At 42.0% G+C, this 12,851-nt stretch overlaps 1 protein-coding gene across 5 annotated transcripts in view; it reads right to left on the minus strand.

Moving 5' to 3' along the window:
• FAM172A (family with sequence similarity 172 member A) overlaps window positions 1–12,851 on the minus strand; it is a 343,790-nt gene that overhangs the window by 260,476 nt on the left and 70,463 nt on the right. The gene's annotated exons all lie outside the window — the stretch shown is intronic.

Below are 12,851 nucleotides of genomic sequence, written 5' to 3' on the forward strand. Positions count from 1 at the left end.
TTTTGCAAACAATTTGAACATTTAAGAAAATAGAAATAGCCACAATTAAAATGAAAATGTAAATTGAAAAAAGTGTAATTTAGTGTACACTTTAATACACTGCACTAATCACAGGCATTAGAAGGCATAATATTAACTAGTTCACACTTATGTAAATGGGTTAACGCTGAACAGAGGGGGAAAAAACCTTATTCCCTTTGTCAACTTAATTACATTTGGAAACTTTTCTTCAAACCAATTTGTCTTCAAACAGCAATAATTCATTAAATGAAGCTTTCACTAAGGAATGCACATAAAGGTCACTTTTGTGCACAACCTCACTTTATTGACAAATCAGCCTACAATACCATTTAGTTCTAGTCAGAGTGAGACTGCATAAAGCAATTTGTATCTATTAACAATTCACAGTTTTAGATGTGCTCATGAACGCTTAACTGTGATCTTAACTCTGCTCTTTCATTTAAACAAATTAAATAAACTCAGCAAAACTAAAAAAAGTTTCATTTAACAATTAGAGTCAGTATTGCTATTCACATGAAACACAAACTCAATCATTTTAGTTTTGTAGCTAGGAATTTCAAATCATCCTAAATTCTATCGGCATTTTACAGGCGATGCAATCTTTGACTGTATTCCTCATTTCCAAATTCTGTTTTTTAGTGAATTACATACACTCTGCAGTTTTTCCAGATACCCAGAGTTATCCGATGAGCTAATCTACTCTAGATATATTATGAAATATTTCAAGTTTCTAAACATTACTTCAATTTTCCCACAAGTTAAAGCACAATTTTTCATGTGATATCTCAGAATACCTCAGACAATAAATAATAATAATAATAATAAATATACACAATGTTTTCATCGGCAACAGACCACCACCACTTTGCGCACATTTCATCAATAAATGGGGTTAAAGAGATTGTTTGTGTCAATAAGAAATAATTACATGAAACATTAGGCTCTTATTTCTGTGAATTAAAATTTTAACTCTTCTAAAACACTAAAAGGAAATGATGAGACCATTAAAATTGCTTATTAAAAAACATTACGAAAATCATAGATCTAGAAGCCCACAGATGAAGAGGAATGGGTGGAATCACTTACGTGTATGGCTAGTGAGTGGAAATAACTGTTATTGGATGTCAAAGAGAGAAAGAGGGATACACTGAGCAGCAGTGAGGGAGGTACAGGTTTGCTAACTTCTAAAAACATCTGGAACGTGATCAAGGAGTCTGAACACATAGTTCTATATAAAGCTGCCTAGTCCATTTTATTTTTCAGACCTCACAATATTGAATCACTAGGCTGTTGTTTTACATTCTAACCAGGAAATGTGAAAGCTGGTTATCAATACCACACAAAGTATGATTAGTATTTAGTGATTATTAAATGTCAGTCTATGAATTCATCTAACTTATTATGCCCAAAATTTAAGAAAGTTGTTTGAAAACAAGTGACTGACTGAAGTAATGAAAATATATAATTCTTCTAAAGGAAAATGTAAATAATGCCAAAAGTTGTTAAGCAAGAATCCTCTGTCTGACAACTTATCAAAGAAAATAAGTTTCTTCATTTTCTATTAGATCAGATATGACACTGAATGAAATTTTGTCCATTTAAGAGAAAGAGCAAAACATTGATGACTTTGAAGATTCTGCACAGTGAGACTTTTTGTGCCATCTTTGCCAATGAAATAAAATTGCAATAATTTAAATTCTTGATTCAGGACTTCCAACAGCTGTAAAACGTAAGCTTAATTTAGTAATAACCTCTGCTAGTTTTCAGCTCAAACAGGCAAAGATCAATCACTGATTATGCTATAAAAACAACAAATGCAAAGACTATCTTCTTTATGTTAACATTGATGTCAATGGAACATAAAATGAGCAATTTAAAGAAATGATTGAAGTATTTCACCCTGGAATATACTCCTCCTGATTTAAGCTTGCAGGTCTGCTACTAGATGTTGCAAGTGAAGAAACAAGAAAAAATGGAGAAAAACTAAGACTCAATATTAAAATACCAACAATAATGCAATGTGAGAGAGAGAAGGTGGCCAAGGTAATATCTTTTTCTGAACAACTTCTGTTGGTGAAAGAAAGAACCTTTTGAGCTACACAGTTTTTCTTCAGATCTAAGAAAGTCAAGGTGTCGCAGCTAAATACAAGGTGGAGCAGATTCTTTAGCATAAGTAGTTAACACATACTGTAAGGGTACATCTACACTACCAGGGGGAGTCGATTTAAGATACGCAAATTCAGCTACGTGAATAGCGTAGCTGAATTCGACGTATCGCAGCCGACTTACCCCGTTGTGAGGACGGCGGCAAAATCAACTTCTGGGGCTTTTTGTCGGCGGCGCTTACTACCACCTCCGCTGGTGGAGTTAGAGCGCCGATTCGGGGATCGATTGTCGCGTCCCAACGGGACGCGATAAATCGATCCCCGAGAGGTCGATTTCTACCCCCCGATTCAGGCGGGTAGTATAGACCTAGCCTAAGAGACCATTCGAAGAACTCATCCACACCAGCATCAACCTCCTGGACATCATGACCAGCTTCAACAATGGAACCCTACAGACTATTACAGGAAGAAACCCACACCACACTTATCTTCACAGATCCAATAATCACCCCAAACACACCAAGAAATCTGTTATCTATAGCCAGGGCCTCACATACCCCAGAATATGCTCCAAGGAGAAAGTCCAGAATACATACCTTAACACCCTTAAAACCGCCTTCACCAAACAAAGACACTCCACTAGGGAAATAGATTACATCATGAAATAGGCCATCCAAATACCCAGAGAGAACCTGCTTCAATACCAGGGGAAAAACTTCATAACCCTCACCACACAGCCCTAGTTGTCATCTACCATCCCACATTGTAACCCATACAGGGTATCAAACAATTACAACATATACTGAAAGAAATCTCTCCTGAACCCCCAACCTTGCCACACTCATCATCAGAAACAAGCTCCCCACAGACCTGGACACACCAAACCCTACCATACTACCAGATGCAAAACCTGCAGATATATCTCCACTGCTATGATGATCACTACCCCACACCCTTGCCCCAGAACATACCTTTCAAGATCCATGGCTCCTACACCGGCCTATCACAACATGTGGTGTACCTCATCCAGCGCACTAAATATCCCAATAACTACTATGTGGGTGAAACCATAAAATCACTATACTCTTGAATGAACTCACACAGGATAAAAGACAAAAACCCATGGGTGAACACTTTTCACAAAATAATCGCTCCATATCTGATCTCTTAGTCCTCATCTTTAAAGGAAACTTAGAATGATAGAATAATAGAACTGGAAGGGTCCTCGAGAGGTCATCTAGTCCAGTCCCCTGCACTCAAGGCAGGACTAAGTATTATCTAGACCATCCCTGACAGGTGTTTGTCCAACCTGCTCTTAAAAATCCCCAAGGATAGAGATTCCACAACATCCCTAGGCAATTTATTCCAGTGCTTAACCACTCTGATAGTTAGGAAGTTTTTCCTAATATCCAACCTAAATCACCTTTGCTGCAATTTAAGGCCATTGTTTCTTTTTCGTATCCTCAGTGGTTAAGAAGAACAATTTTTCTCCCTCCTCCTTGTAACAACCTTTTATGTACTTGAAAACTGTTATGTCCCCTCTCAGTCTTCTCTTTTCCAGACTAAACAAACCCAATTTTTTTTCAATCTTCCCTCATAGGTCATGTTTTCTAGACCTTTAATCATTTTTGTTGCTCTTCTCTAGACTTTCTCCAATTTGTTCACATCTTTCCAGAAATGTGCACCCAGAACTGGACACAATACTCTAGTTGAGGCCTAATCAGCGCCGAGTAGAGCGGAAGAATTACCTCTCATGTCTTGCTTACACTACTCCTGCTAATACCACCCAGAATAATGTTTGGGTTTTTTTGCAACAGCGTTACACTGTTGATTCATATTTAGCTTGTGATCCACTATGACTTCCAGATCCCTTTCCATAGTACTCCTTCCTAGGGAGTCACTCCCCATTTTGTATGAGTGCAACTGACTGTTCCTTCCTACGTGGAGTACTTTGCATTTGTCCTTATTGAATTTCATCCTATTTACTTCTGACCATTTCTCCAGTTTGTCCAGATCATTTTGAATTTTAATCCTATCCTCCAAAACACTTGCAACCCCTCCCAGCTTGGTATCATCCTCAAACTTTATAAATGTACTCTCTCTGCCATTATCTAAATAATTGATAAAGCTGAGTCCCAGGAAGGTGGCAGGTTTTGAGACGTATTGCACTTGCAATGCAAAACTCCCAAAGATGTTTTGTCTACTGACAGAGATGACCTGATATGGCCGCTCCCTGGCCATTCACACAGAACATCACTCCAGTGTTATCCATGAAGACCAAGATTCTGTCCCTAGATATGAGGGAGAAATGCTCAATAGGTCAGATTAACAGCTCACAACTCCCGCACATTTATGTGGAGATTGAAATCTTCTTGGGCCCACAGACCTTGAGTTTGTAAGTTTCTTGGTGATCTCCCAAGCCTACAGAAGCAGCATGAGATATTGCTTCAATAAGAGTCAGCGTGAGTAAAGCAGGGGCAAAGTAAACTCCCACACATACATTGGCTGGGTCCATCCATCAGTCCAAGGAGTTATCACTCCTGCAGCATTTCCAATTGTTGATGAGCCAGGGATTACACTGACCTTAACCAACCCTACAATTTCCTGAGACAAATTCTGGATGCTTAGACACCTACATACAGGAGCCCATGTGCCCCAACAGCCTGACACAACTTTTCACTGTTGTAATCAATGGGCTTTGAGATCTATGGAAATGCTTAATATTGTCTGGAATCTGGCTTGAGGTAGGAGCACTCCGGCTACAGTAGAATTCAGAACCAACCCTATAAATTATATTCTTTGGAGAGAATATTTGCTTGTCCTCATTTATCAACAGAGCCAAAACACTGCAGAGGGATCAGATTCTGAAGAGGCTGACTTCTACTAGGAGCTTGGATCAACCTCGTACCAACCAGCCATCCAGGTAAGGAAATACTTACAACCCTGCTTTTCTTAGGAATGCAGCCACCACTACCAAGCATTTTGTAAATATTTGTGGGGAAGCAGACAGGGCAAAGGGTAGGGCTGTAAACTGAAAATGGGGTCACTGACTAGAAATTTTAGGAATCTCCTGTTGCTTTGATGGTGAGAGACATGAAAATACACATTCTGCAAGTGGAGGGCCACATAGCAATTGCTGGGATCCAGGGAAGGAATGATGGAGACCAGGGTAATTGCATGAAATCTTCTCTTTTTTATATATTTGTTCAGATTTTGCAGGTCTAAAATGGGTCTGAGACTTCCTTTTGCCTTTGGAATCAGGAACTAACATGAATAGAAACCCTTCCCTCAGAGAAAAAAATGGAACCTCTTCTATAGCTCCAAAATGGATAAGAGACTGGACCTCCTAAAGGAGGACAGCCTTGTAAGAAGAGTCCCTGAAAAAGGATGGGGCAAGGAGGAATGGAAATAAACTGCAGGGTCTATCCCTATTCCACAGTACTTAGGATTCATCAGCTTGTGATAATATGGGACCAAGATAATAGAAAGTGGGAAAACCTGTTGGAAAAATAGGGAAAGGAGAAATCGGCACAACTGGATCTGGCACTCTGTCCTTGACAAGACAGGCAAACAAACTGCTTGGGATTGTCTGACTTCCTGGAGAAACCATTTGAAGACAAAAACTGAGAAGGAGCTGGTCTTCTCCTATGGTTTTCCTTCATTTCCTAGACTGATCAGGCTGTCTCAGTGGAAAAAGGTCTGCAGAGACAGAGAGCAGAATTCCTTCCTTTTTAGGGAAAGTAGTGTAAATTCCCAACTATTTCAAAGTGGGCCTTCAATCTTTGAGACTGTGGAACATCTCATCTGTCTTCTGGGAGAACAGAAGGGAAGATTCTGAATCATTTGCTAGACCTCTTGCAGTAGACCCAAAGCTTGAAGTCATGACTATCTGTGCATAGATATTGTAGATGACATGGCTCTAGCTGAATCTGCCCTGTCAAAGGATATTTGTAGAAAGGTGGGAGCTACCAGCTTGCCCTCATCTAACAGAGCCTGGAATTCCTGTCTGGTCTCCTCTGGCAACTTTTCTGAGAACTTCAGCATATTATCTCAAAGGAGAAGTCATATCTTGTCAATAATGCTTGTTAGTTAGCAGTGCCCAATTGTAGATCAGATATAGAATACATTTTCACAGGTTTAATTTATTTGCCTCCTTGTTGTTTGAGGTGAAAGACAGATGACCCTGAGGTGCTTTTTCATTTACTGCCAAAACAACCAAGGAACCTGGCAAGGGATGGGTATAAAAATGTTTGTAGCCTTGAGAAGGCATATAGTACTTTTTCTTGGTTCTTTTGGCTGTCTGAGGAAGAAAAGGTGGTGTTGGCCATAAAGATCTTGTAGGCTCTACATGGCCTCATTGATAGGGAAAACCACTCTAAAAGGCCCTGCTTAGCCCAGCATTTCCATGAGACTCTACAAGAACTCTCCTGGATCACCTCAGCAGGGATATCAAGATGGGTAGCTACTCTCTTTAAAAGGTGTGGGTAAGCCTTGTGATCATCTTGGACCAGTGAAGTATCGTGAGAAGCTGCAGTTTCATCTGGTAATGATGAGGATAAATGCAAGGGAGGCTAAGGCTGATCCTCATGGAGCAGGCAGAGTGGTTCTTGCAGGCTTTGATGGCTTTGCTCAGTATTGATTACATCTTCCTGGACTTCCTTATGATAGTTAACATGTCGCCTGGTAAGAGACTGAAAAGGTCGAGGAATTTGAGAGGATCTGGATGTGGGAGGCATGCCCCATGGGATTCAATAGGGCAAGGGTCGGCAACATTCGGCATGCGGCTCGCCAGGGTAAGCACCCTAGCGGGCCGGGCCAGTTTATTTACCTGCTGACGTGACAGGTTCGGCTGATCGTGGCCCCCACAAGCCGCCATTAGTCGTTCCGGGCCAATGGGGGTGGCGGGAAGCAGCACGGGCTGAGGGATGTGCTGGCCACAGCTTCCCGCCGCCCCCATTGGCCCGGGACAGCAAACCACGGCCAGTGGGGGCCGCGATCAGCCGAACCTGCCGCGTCAGCAGGTAAATAAACTGGCCCGGCCCGCTAGGGTGCTTACCCTGGCGAGCTGCGTGCCTAACGTTGCCGACCCCTGAAATAGGGTCATTGGTATAACACAGGACCCCAGCCATGAGTACTCCAAGGTTCCATTTCTCTGAAGTGTCTCTGTACCTCCAGTGGGTACCAGCAACAAAACTCTCACAATAAAAGAGTAAGAGTGATGTCATCTGTCTTGGAAGTGAGGGACATAAAAGCCTACTCACACTCCGAGGAGGACCAGAAGTCAGCTGATCATGGTGGTGCGGTATGAGGAAATGACAAGATTGCGGGATGGCATTCTGGAGATGTCAGTACCAGGGATACCATGGTAGGTTTACCCTCGACTGCACCTGTGGAGAAAATGTCAAAGGCCCTAATATTTTATCCCTGCACAGTCCTGATCACAAGCCTGAGTTAAGTCTGTAACCAGGGCCTGAAGATGCACCAGTACCAGGTGAGCTGTCTCCTATACCATCAGGCACCAAAAGGCAAAGTCTTGTGCTGCTGCACATCCCTCCGGCATCACCAGTACTGAGAGACTTTCCTGTGGCTGCACAGCAATAATCAGTACCATGGCAAGGGTCAGTCTCAGACAGTGCTGAGGTCCATGACCTGTAATGAAAAGAGGCCAGTATCAGAGAGCATCCCATTCCAGAGGACACTGTGCCCTGTCCTCCCAAGTGCTTACTGGTGGATGGTAACAGGGACCTTGATCATCTAGCAGAACTAAGTCTCAGTTCCTTGGACAAATCTAACCTTTTGTGCTTCTTCCTTGGTACCAGCGGTCCTGTCTCAGCAACAGTGTCCAGTTGTGTACTCTGTACTGATGCCAAAACACTCAGTGTACTCCCCAAGTGGGAAGGCTCACAAGACAGATGCAGGGCGGTCTCCATAAAAATATGGCAGTCTCTCTGTCTTTCTTCATCCAGTGCTTAGTTTCTGCAAATTTGTCAGTGGTCCTTAGCGTGACCCTTGCTGAGGCACGTTAGGCAGGTGGAAGGAGGCATACGTTTTTTGTGGCTGGCACAAGGTTTAAATCCCAGAGCCCGAGGTATACGCCTATACCAGATGTCAGCACCCCGTAACAAGAGAGAACTGACACTTCATGAAAATAGTGAAGAAAACCAACAAATGAAGCATACACTAATCTAAGTAACTAATTCTGCTAACAAACAGCACCAACTATTTACAGAAGAAAAAACAAAATCCCTGTAAGGGGAGAAAACTTGAAGAAGCAAGCTGACATGCTCCAATTATTGATCGCAGTAGTAAGGAACTGAAAATGTCTGCGGCCGCTCCACCCATTTTAATCATACAGCAGCACAAGGCAGCAGAGGGTGCATGCACTGCCTCAAAGGGTAACGTAACGCTAAAGGAAAAGTCTCCAACTCTGCTGCATTAGGCACACACACACCTGAAGTGGCATGGACAATCACTCGAAGAGGAACTGTATTTTTTTTTTTTTTTTTTTTGCTTACTGCTATTGAGTCTACATCTGAAAAGGATATTGCATAATACTGCTGCTGAAGATGTAATCCAAAAATGTAAAGAAAAACAACAGTTTTGTCTGTTACTCAGACAACAAAAATAAAGATGAGAGAACTTCAAGTGCAGCCACCCTGAACTTCCGACACATGGATTTTCTGCACACTATTAAAATCCTACTGGGAAAAAAAAAAAAAAAAAGTAACACTTAACACAGTCCTAAAGTATATTACAGAAGTTTAAAAATTCTTCCAAACACCATCAGCCCATTCCCTCAGCTATATGGTCTATAGGAAAGAACCTACAGGTAGGAACCCCACCCAGAGACCAAACCCAACACAGCAGCTACAGAAAGCGGTTTAAGCAGGGACTGAAGGACAGTGATCATGTTAGTTTCTGCTTTCTTCAGTTTTCACTCTGCTGATAGCTGTTGCTGCAAACCCTCCCATGCCCCCTCTCGTGATTTCCAACCCTCCTCCCATCTTTTGTCTTCCCATCTAGCTCATCTACTGACATAATCCCTTTGAAATAATTTAAACAACAAAACAAAGAAAAAGCAGAACCAAAATGATGTTTTCAGGCATTGCATTGTTCACTCAGTTTGTATGTTATATCTTTTCCCCCTACCCTTTGTCTGCCTTTTTTGGTTAGCTATTTTATGCTCTTCAGGGCAGGGACTCTCTTATTGTGTGTTTGTACTCTGACTAGCACAATGGGCCCCATTCTTGGTTGGCCCACAGGTATTAACCATAATAAATAAATACCTACCTACATACATACAGTTAGAAATACAATTTTCCCCCTCTCTACAGATTTGATTTTCAAAAAGTCAGGTATACAAAAATGAATGTGGGTAATCGTACTAATTTTCATATGCAACTACTGTCATCACATATTTGCTAAACTGGCTTTTTGAAAATCAGGTAGAGAATGCATTCCATATAACATACAGGATGTACAACATAGACATAGTTGTCCAAGTTGTGGCTGGAAACTTAACTTTTCTTCATGTCCTGACTTTTTATTAAGTTAGCAGAGCAGTCTTAGAATTGCACTAATATAGTTTTGCATTATATACTTGTATTTTACATATTTTAAAAATGATGTTAAAAGCATGTTATTTAGCTTGGAAAGTCAAGTAATCAAAAGTTAAGAAATATCAGATTTATGATTGCCAGTGTAACTTTAAGTCTGCCCCTTTGTGTGTCCATCCTGTTCACTAAACGAGGCAGGAATCCTATAGAAAAACTGCATGTTCTCATGTAATTGTAGATTTTATCATAATGCAGACACTTGAGGGAACTGAACAGAGATTGCACAGGCAATTGTAAATTTGTAGTTTCCTACTTTTGGAGTGCTTGACTTTGCAACGTAAATATAATATTCTTTGTATGCAAGTCATTTATGTGCAATTTCCTAGTGTTTTTTTTTTTAATTTAAAAAGAAAAATGTAAAAAACTCATTCTAATATGTGCCATACTGCCAACCCACCGTTGTGTATTATCAGGACTTGAACCATGAACATTCAGCTTCCATTCAGCTCTGTTCCTACTAGAGGTCCAGGACTTAATACCAGATAATGTTGTTAGAAATGTTTTAATGATCGTGTCTGATACATAAGTTTGGACAGTAAGGTTATATTTGTGATGGCTTTGGCCTAGTTTGCTTGACATGAGTGTAATGTTGCCTTAATGACCTTGTTATTCAGTAAGTTTGTTTATAACTGCTGCATAGGACAAAGAGGATGTCTTGACCACTATGCTTAAATTGAAGGACAAGAGACACACAAGATGTGCTGCCAATACACAATTAAGGAAAAGGCAAGTAAAGAAAAACAGGAAAGTCCCCAAAAGCTCCTATGCAGAACAAAGGGTCAAAGTGACCTGGTCAATTATGTCTGGTTAGTGTATACTCAGTGGTAATAAACCAATTAACAAAGAAAAATAACAACGTGAAGATGGCATAGACAGCAAAAGTCATGCCAATTGAAGCCTACGCATGCATATTGTATGAGTTGCACAAGGCATATAATATTTAATGGTGACTGGAAGAGAACTAATAAATATGTAATTTGGATGTATATAAAATTATGTAAATTGTAAGGGGCAGTTGGATTATTGTAAGAGCAATCCACCATGACCTGGATACACTCCAGAAGATAACTGGTCACTTTCTTTTTCTATATGTCTCATTTCTTACTATAATAGTAATTGTAATCGCAAGGCATGCTTTTGGATCAATGAAGTTTCAAATTAATAAACTTGAGTGTCTGGCATTCTCACCCAACACTGGCATCAAAGAAAAGGTATTTTTGTAAAGAGGGGTACAAGATGGTCACGGGGTGAGCCCTGCCCAGTCTGGCTCTCTCTTCCCTCCCCTCCCCCCCACCCCCAGTATTGAAGGAGCTCCTGCTCCAGGTGTTGCCCACAGAGGAGGGACTGGCTGCTGGTGCCACATGCTGAGTCTGGGGTTAGTTGAGGGGAGTCTGGCCACTCTCTCAACCCTCCCTTCTCCCTTGCTTGGGAGTTGGGGAGACCACTAGAGTCAGATTCTCCAGGAGTAAGTGGGGTATATATAGAACACTAGTGCTGGGCCAAGAGGTGGTTGTGGGGAGCCTAGTGCACCTCTCTCTGTCTGGAAGCAAGAGGAGTACCTATTCAATGTGGTGCCCCTAGGTGGGTGCGAGTAAATGGACTATTTGTTCCAAGTGCTGCATCTGGGGTTTGCATGATGCAGGAAGCCCAGTCCTGCTCTCTCTCCCCCTCTGACAGCTGCTTAGTGTTCCCAGTGTAGTGTCTTCTGCTCTTGCTGCTGTGTCAGCAGCAAGTCCCAGGCTTGGAATGTTCAGTGATTTTGGCAGGCTACCAACAATTTCCTGAAGCAGTAAGTGAGAGAAGGTAATGGTAATTTTAAATATTTTATATTTCAGCCAAAACTGAAGGGAGTCTCATGGGACAAAGAGGGTCATTTCTGTAGTCTAAAGGAATTCCCCTACCAAATATCAAGAGCCTGCTGCAAACAATGGGAATGTATGAAAACTTCTCAAAGCAAAGATCACAAGAACTCTTTATAATGAAAGGTGTTAGGGCCACTACTCTCTTCTCCTATAGTGTAAAAATACATTGTAATTGTGGTATGGAGTGTATGTACAACTATACATCTTTTAATTTTGGAATGGCTGCATTACTCCCAAATGGTGATTAATTACTTATGTATTGCATACACACATTACTAAAAAAGCTATTATACGAGGGTCTTTAAAAGAGTTTTAAAACATCTTATTGGGACTATTTTTTTCCCATTCCTCTGCCTGTAAAGCTAGAGACTCATAGGCTTTAAGGCCAGAAGGGACCATCATGATCATCTAGTCTGATCTCCTGCATATCACAGGCTACAGAACCTCACCCACCCACTCCTGTAATAGGCCCATAATCTCTGGCTGAGTTACCTACATCTTCAAATCTTGATTTGAAGACTTCAGGTTACAGAGAATCAACCATTGTTTCCTTGCCTTTAGTTCTGAGTCCAACTGCACAGGTGTCAGGGGAACCATAAACAATTTTCAAAATGGCATAGTTTTTGTATACCAAAAGTAACACAATTTTAAATTTCTGGTACCTCAAATCCTACCAGGACTAGAAAGGCGTAGTAGATCTAGGGTGACCAGATGTCCCGATTCTATCGGGACTATCCCGATATTTACTTGTTTGTCCTGCGTCCCGACCAATGTTTGGTCGGGACAGGAATTGTCCTGATATGTTGCCCTCTGGCTCGCGCCCCCCCCGCCCGCCCCAACTCCGCCCTGGCCCCGCCCCTCCCTCCCCCAATGGCTCCCTCCCCAAATCCCCGCCCTGGCCCCGCCCCTAGCCCCGCCCCCTCACTGCCCCATTGGATCTCTCCCCAAATCCCCGCCCTGGTCCGCCCCTTCCCCAAGCACGCCGCATTCCTCCTCCTCCCCCCTCCCTCCCAGGCTCGCACTAATCAGCTGTATGGCGGCGCAAGCACTGGAGGGAGGGGGAAGAAGCAGGACGCGTCAGCCCGTTCAGGGGAGGTGGAGCCGGAGCGGAGGTGAGCTGGTGCGGGGCGTAATGCTGCCACGTCAGCCCCCACCAATTTTTCCTATGCTCTGTCAGCTCTTGATTTTTTTCCCTCCACCACCGGCTCTTGGGGGTTCTTTTCTTTTTTTTTTTTTTTTTTTTTTTT

The sequence above is a fragment of the Trachemys scripta genome, chromosome 6 (genome assembly GCF_013100865.1).
Source record: "Trachemys scripta elegans isolate TJP31775 chromosome 6, CAS_Tse_1.0, whole genome shotgun sequence".
Classification (NCBI taxonomy): domain Eukaryota; kingdom Metazoa; phylum Chordata; order Testudines; family Emydidae; genus Trachemys; species Trachemys scripta.